This window comes from Temnothorax longispinosus, unplaced genomic scaffold (genome assembly GCF_030848805.1).
Source record: "Temnothorax longispinosus isolate EJ_2023e unplaced genomic scaffold, Tlon_JGU_v1 HiC_scaffold_38, whole genome shotgun sequence".
NCBI classification, from domain to species: domain Eukaryota; kingdom Metazoa; phylum Arthropoda; class Insecta; order Hymenoptera; family Formicidae; genus Temnothorax; species Temnothorax longispinosus.
Genome location: NW_027270209.1, coordinates 147,369 through 155,257, shown reverse-complemented (window position 1 = coordinate 155,257; position 7,889 = coordinate 147,369).

Sequence of the window (7,889 nt, the reverse complement as noted above, 5' to 3'; positions counted from 1 at the left end):
AAAGAAAGGAGGATGGGAAGAGGAAGTCGAGGGAATAGGGGAGAAAAGGGGGAGAAAATCTAAAGACAAGAAGGTAAATAAGGATGGTAGGAAACTACTGGAATTTATCGAGGAAAGAGGATGGATGATATTAAACGGAGGCATGAAAGGGGATGAAGAAGGAGAATTTACATACACAGGAGAGAAAGGTGAGACAGTTATAGACTACGTAATAGGGAATGAGAAGGTTAGAGAAAGAGTAGAAAGACTGGAGGTAGGAGAAAGGGTAGACTCAGCCCATCACCCATTAATACTCTGGGTGAGAGGTAGCCTAAAGGGAAAGCAAAGAAGGAAAGAAGCAGAAAGAATAAGAAGAAGAGAGATATGGAGCAAAGAGGGAAGAACACAATTTAGGGAGAGGCTAGGTATGATTGGAGGAAAAAGTGATCTGCAAGAGGAGATAGAGGAAGGAACGTCGAAAATAAGAAGAGTAATAAAGGAGAATGAGAAAAAGAGAATGAAAGAGGGGCTAACAAGAACAGAAGATGGTGGTGGGATGAGGAATGCAGGGAGAGAAAGAGGGGAGTGAGGAGAGAACTAAGGAAATGGAGAAAAAGAAAAAGAGAGGCGGAAAGATATAGAGAAGGAAGGAAGGAGTATAGAGAAATGTGCGAAAGAAAGAAGAAGGAGGAGAAAGAAAAAATGATTAGAAAGATAGGAGAAGCGAGAACGGAAGGAAAGGTATGGGAATTTATAGGCAGAGTGAGGAAGAGAAGGAAGAGGATAAACGAAGAGATAAAACCGGAGGAGTGGAAGGAATATTTTATGGAACTAATGGGTGGAGTGGAGAACAGGGTGGTGAAAAAGGAAAAAGAAGGGGGCAGACAAGAAGAGGAAAAGATAGAACTGGAGGAAGTAAGAATGGTAATAAAGAAACTGAAAACAGGAAAAGCAATAGGCAATGACGGGATACCGAACGAGGCGTGGAAATTTCGAGGAGAAGGAATGGTGAAATGGATATGGGAAATATGCAAGCGGGTCTGGAGGGGGGAAGGCTGGCCGGAGCAATAGAAGGAAGGTGAGATAATCCCAATAGTAAAGAAAGGAGAAGGGCGAGAGGTGAAAGACTATAGAGGGATAACTATCATGTCCTCGATGTACAAAATTTACACGGCGATATTAGCGGAAAGAATAAGGAAGGAGGTAGAAATGAAGAAATTAATCCCCGATAACCAAGCAGGATTTAGAAAAGGAATGGGGACGATGGATCAAATATTCGCGTTGAATTACTTGGTGAATAGACAACTAGGAAAAAAGAAAGGAAAGATGACGGTACTGTTTGTGGATTTGAAGGCGGTATCCTTACAGAAAAGTATTACTGACTAAATACTTAAAATCTCAGTGATTTAATACTGTCAATATTTATTTGGGAAATACTGGGAAAATACTGGTAGTGATAAATATTATAGGTAGTGATTAATACTACACAGAACTACTGGTGCTTAGTATTGAATTACTCACCAATATTTCGATTTCCGATATTTACCCGGCATAAAAAAAAAATTATTTTTTTTCGAAATTTTATTACTATTTTATAACTAAATTTGTTTCTTAAGATGCAGTCTATAATTATAAATATTTTCTCGTATTTAAAAAACACTTACCTTGGTGGGATCGAACTCGGGACCTCTGGGTCGTGAGCCAACTGCCTTACGTGGTAGACTACTTCTTAAATTGATGTAAGTGTTATATATAGTCTACATGTGTCATAACCAGCGCAAATATATAATTTTTCAAAAATCATCTTAAGAAACAAATTCAGTTTAAAAAAAGTAATAAAATTTTGAATTGAATATTAAAATAATATCCTCAGTACTATTTCAAAACTTGTACATTTTTATCACGACGAATTAGTACAGACCTTCATATAAAATGTATTTGTGCCTTACTTTTATCTCTTTTCCTTAATATTATCAGGAATTACCCATTATAATGTTTCTATACAAATTGTAGTACTGGTCAGTGATTAATTTCACATGGAATATTCAGTTCAGTACTTGAGTATTAATATTAAAATACTGGCCAGTGATTTATTACACATGGAATCCTTGGTTCAGTACTTCAGTACTAACATTGAAATACTCATCAGTAATTCAACACAAGTATTTATTACACAAGTATTTTTCACCTAGTATTAAATGCTTTCTCATCAGAAATTTAATACTAAGTATTCAATACTCGTCCTGTATTAAATACTACTTTCATAAATTACTGACCAGTAATAAAATACTATGCAATACTTGGATCACAGTGATTCAAGTACTAATAAATACTTAATTTTAGTATTATTAATACACAAAATAAGTATTTATTACTAACCAGCTAGTAATACTTTTTTGTAAGGGTATTTGACTCAGTGGATAAAAAAATATTAAGCAAGGCAATGAATATATAAAAATAATGTATATAAAAATAAAATATAATTACAAGCTAGATGTTTATATCAAGTATGTATACATTTCGAGGAACTATTGTGGTTCTAGTTATATTATTTTAATGATGTTCTAATCTAAACAAATCGCTTCGTAAACGATTTCTACGCTAGAAATAGAGAGCACGGGGGAAGGTGATCGAGGATCGAGAATCTCGATCGATGATGTAGAGATAGCGGGAGAGGATGTTCGGTAATATTGATCTTCGGGATATTCATACGGGAGCGGGGAATAGGGGTCAAAAAGGGGGCTCCGGGGGGAATCCTCGAGTTCCGTGGAAAGAACTGGGGAATAGGAGGGCTCTAAGAAGGGAGATGAGTCAGGGGTATCGGGGAGGACTCGGTAGTTTAAAGGGACAGAAAGTAGTGGAGGAGGAGCGAGACGCGACGGATGTCTAAGACGGTTTATATATGAACGTAGAAGTTTCCTCTCTACCGCGCGGCCCCGCCTGCTCTGATTTATTCGATTGCGAATAATAATCCCCAGCGACTTACGGCGGTGTATTTGCGAGTTTACTAAAATTAGTTTATGATTTTGAATCCGAAATGGGGCAGATTTTAAGAACAAATTTATATTTATATGTATATAAATATATAGATCCTGTTAAGGATCGAGTGAAAAGCGAGAGCATTGAGCAGTGTTTCCGCGAGCGCGGTCCTGGCGCAGCCACGCGCGACCATCGTGATCGATGCGATCCTCCCAAAACACGGCCCAATGATCCCGCTTTCCCGACACGCTCAAGAGAAAGCGCACGCGTTTACTTAATGTTCACGGAGCATCGAAACCCCCGCTACGAAGCGGGGTCAGGAAGAAGGGTGAACGCGAGCGATCCTCAACAGCACAAACCGTTCAGCAGTACGATAAATCGGTCGCTCTCAGTACTTGTCGAAAAACAATTCTCGCGCCAACGGGTCGGTCTCACTACCGCACGCCGAGCGCCCGAGCAAGGGCCAGCATAGCGCGAAGTTTTGACGCGACAAATAACCAGTGCGACCTATCGCCGTCCGCCCCGCAAGCTCATTTTTGTTTTTGTTATAAATTAAAGTGACCAACAAACTAACTCTGTGTCAGTTTACTCAACCGCAGTCCACTCCTCCACGAGATTATCCTAACGCCTCGCGCCCTTGTCAGGGCGGTGCCGGTATCTCTCGTGCCCTGAGGTATCTTCAGGTGTTGTACGAAACATTCTGGTCCTTCGAGCCGGATCGAGGCAATTCAAATCACCATCGAGGAGTGAAGCACAAAGAAGCGAATAAAAATGAGTGAACAACTGCTGGAAAAACAGAATCAGCGATTGCGAGCGGTGGATCGAGCGCTGGACAACTATAAAAAGCTGGGAAGAAACAATCTGACGCCAGCGAAAATTCGAAGTCGGATAACAACCTTGAAGGAAACCTGGGCCGATATCAGAGGCGGACACTTCGCTCTTCTGGCCGCCATCCCCGTTGCCGAGCGAACAACCCTGGAGTACTTCAATCAACAGCGGTACGAGGCACACGAGGAGACGTATCAGCAAGCGCTCGACTATATGAGCGAGCATCTGGAGAAGCTGGAACCTGTAAGTCCGAGCTTCAATTCAACAGTGCAGTCGCCAACCATGCCGTCGGCCGCGTTCTCGTTGTCTCATCTTCCGCCAATTCAGCTTCCGCCGTTCGACGGTAATTACGGGGAGTGGGAGAGCTTCCGCGATCGGTTCACCTCGCTAATTATTGAAAATCGAGAACTTTCCAATTTCTCTCGCATGCACTTCTTAACGTCTTGCCTGAAAGACCGCGCGTTAGAATGCGTTAAAAATATTAAAGTCACCGCTGATAATTTCGATATTGCATGGAATTTATTGAAGGCCCGCTTCGAGAACAAACGACGATTAATTAGCGTCCACATGTCGTCGTTACTGAGTATTCCGGTAGTCACGCGAGAATCCGCGCCCGAACTGCAAATCGTTCGCGATAAAATGAATACCGCGATCGCGGCGTTGAGAAATTTAGATCGCACACCCGACGAACTCTGGAACGACATGCTCGTCTGTCTTTGTTCTCAAAAGCTCGACGCAGGTACTAGAAAGGCGTGGATGATGAAATTTATTGATGACCGGAATCCTCCCACGTACGAGGAGTTAAATAAATTTCTCAGTGGTCGAATACGTGCGCTCGAAGAATCTGAGCTCCCCACTCCGGAGAAGAGCGCAAAATCAGCGAGCGCGCTGAAAATTAATAGCGCAAACGCGTGCGGAAAAGCCTCCCCTCAGTGTACTTTATGCAAAGCGAAACACTATTTCAACCAATGTCCGCAATTTTCGAGTAAGAGTCCGAGTCAACGGCGAGAAATAGTTCAAAAGGAGCATCGATGCTTCAACTGTCTCAGTCAAAGTCACGGAGCAAAGGCGTGCGCAAGTAAATTTTCGTGTCGCCTTTGTCAGAAACGACACCACACACTTCTCCATTTAGACTCCGACTCTCCCTCGAAGGTCGAGGAAGGCACAACGCCGAGCCAAACGACAACAGATATTGAACCGAAACAAAGCGAAGTAAGCTCATTGTTCGCGTCCTCAAATTCAATCTCGCGTTCCCACGTTTTGCTTGCGACGGCGTGGGTCACCGTCAGCTCGTCGTCAGGCCGCACGGTAGTTGTTCGAGCCTTGCTCGACCAAGGCTCCGAAATGACCTTCATTTCGGAGCAGGTGGCTCAGTGTTTACACCTGAAACGTCTTCGAATGCCGACTTCCATTTCGGCGGTCGGGTGTGTAAATGCCGGGACATATCGTCACGCGGCACACATAACGATTTCCCCGAAAACCGAATCGACTCCGGCATTCTCGACAATCGCGCTGATTCTCAAATCCCTTACGGCATACGCGCCAAGGCGCTTGTCAAGTAACGCGACGTTGTCGCATCTTGCGGATCTCCAGTGGGCGGATCCCGACCCCATGAGCGCAGATCCAATTAGCATAATTATTGGTGCAGATCTTTACAGTGAATTAATAGTCGATGGAATTAAAAAGGGAGCGGTAGGACAGCCTATCGCTCAAAAGTCGATTTTTGGCTGGGTGATATCGGGCCCCATTGCTTCGTCGAGCGTTTCGAATCACGCGTCATCGGTTGCATTGCTTCGCGATCAGGTTCCGGTAACGGTGAACGCTCACCATTCTCTGTCGCTCGACCAAGAGCTTCAGAAATTTTGGGAAGTCGAGGAAATTCCTAAAAGAACAATCCTAAGTCTGGACGAGATACGATGCGAGGAGCATTTTCGTCGGACTCATTCTCGCTGTCCAGACGGACGCTACGTGGTGCGCCTTCCATTCAAGGAAGGTCCTCCCATTGACATTGGCCGCTCGAAGACCATTGCCGAAAACTCGCTCAAAAGTCTCATGCGGAGACTCAAAGGTCGCCCAGAGTTGTTAAATGAATACTCAAATTTCATTCGCGAATACGAAGACCTCGGGCACCTCCGCGAAGCGCCAGCTTCCGATGCGTCCGATGAGCAATGCGTGTTCATCCCCCATCACGCCGTTATTCGAGATAGTAGTTCGACGTCCCATTTGCGCGTCGTTTTTAACGCGTCATGCATTACGACGAATGGAACTTCGCTAAATCATCACCTGCTGATCGGTCCGAAGCTTCAAACTGAGCTCGCCGCGGTCATTATGCAATGGCGACAGTCCAAGTACGTCTATGCCGCCGACATCACAAAAATGTATAGGCAAATCCGAGTAGACCCCCGCGACATAACCTATCAACGGATTCTTTGGCAGGAGGATCCGTCTAAGCCTCCGCGCGAGCTTATTCTGCTCACAGTCACGTACGGCAACGCGGCCGCTCCGTTCCAAGCCCTTCGCGTTATCGAACAACTAACTATCGACGAAGGAAAAAAGTTCCCGCGCGCCGTCATTATTCTACGCAAGAAACGATACGTAGACGACACTCTATTCGGCGAGGATGATCCCGATCTCCTCCGTCAATCCCGCGATGAAGTCGTCTCACTCCTACGGAAAGGCGGTTTCGAATTGCGAAAATGGGCGAGCAATCGGTCGGAGCTCCTGTCAGATATCGATGCAACCAATCACGGGCTCGCGTGTCACAAAGTTCTGCAAACCGATGAGCAGCTGAAGATTCTCGGCATCAGCTGGAATCCGGCGGTAGACGTTTTCCAAATTCAAGTCGAGTCAATCGCTCCAATGCCGCGGTCGAAACGATCGATTCTCTCGCTGATCGCGAAAATGTTTGATCCTCTCGGCTGGGCCACCCCGGTGACTATCACCGCGAAAGTGTTCATGCAATCGTTGTGGCGTCTCAAACTCGAGTGGGACGAGGAGATACCGTCGCTCTCGCTTCAGAAATGGCAAACGATATATACCCAATTGCCGAGGCTTAATCGATTGCAGATTCCGCGCTGGACAGGCCAGCGATCCGATAGTGTTCGATGCGAGATTCACGGTTTCGCTGATGCATCGTCCGTTGCCTACGCTGCGGTCGCGTATCTTCGCGTCGTGTCGCCGTCGGGAGATATTACGATCTCGCTACTGGTAGGAAAATCGAGAGTCGCGCCGGTGAAAACGCTAAGCATTCCACGGTTGGAACTGCTCGCTGCTGTGCTGCTGGCCCGATTGATGACTTTCGTCCTTAATTCGATAGACATTAAGATCTCCGCGCGCTACTGTTGGATCGACTCGGAAGTGGTCTTAGCCTGGCTCCGCCAGCACCCCTCAAAATGGAAGACGTTCGTCGCGAACCGCGTCTCCGACATTCAATCACAACTTCCAAACGTCCCCTGGCAGCACGTCTCGACCAACGAGAACCCCGCAGATTGCGCATCGCGCGGCCTCCTCGGAGGAGAACTCGAGAAGCATGCTTTATGGTGGACCGGCCCTAAGTGGCTCAGTTCTCCGCCCGATTGTTGGCCAAAAAACCCCGTATCAAACTCGTCCGCAACGACCCCCGAAGAAAGAGTGTCGACCGCGCATTTAGCGACTCTGCCAGCCCCATGGGATCTGGCCCTTCGATATTCTTCGTGGCCGAAACTCATTCGCGTCACTGCGTACATTTTAAGGTTCGTAACGCGTTGTCGCCGTATCAATAACGCCGCGCCCAGGCCCGGCCTCACGGAAGTCGCGTTGTCAGCGCAGGAATGTCGGCGCGCGCGGACGTTATGGTTAAAGAAGATTCAGGCTGAGTTATTTCCCAACGAAATTCTCGCGATCTCGAGTAATAACCCAATAGGGAGAAAAAGTCCCCTCCTCTCCCTTAACCCTTTCATGGATTCTGACGACTTGCTCAGAGTAGGAGGGCGACTAAAAAATGCACCGTTTCCATTCAACGTTAAGCATCCTATCGTACTGGGATCACACCCGCTAGCCACCATGATAATAAGGCAAGCTCATCTGAGAGCACTTCATGTGGGCACGCAGCTGACGCTCGCCAC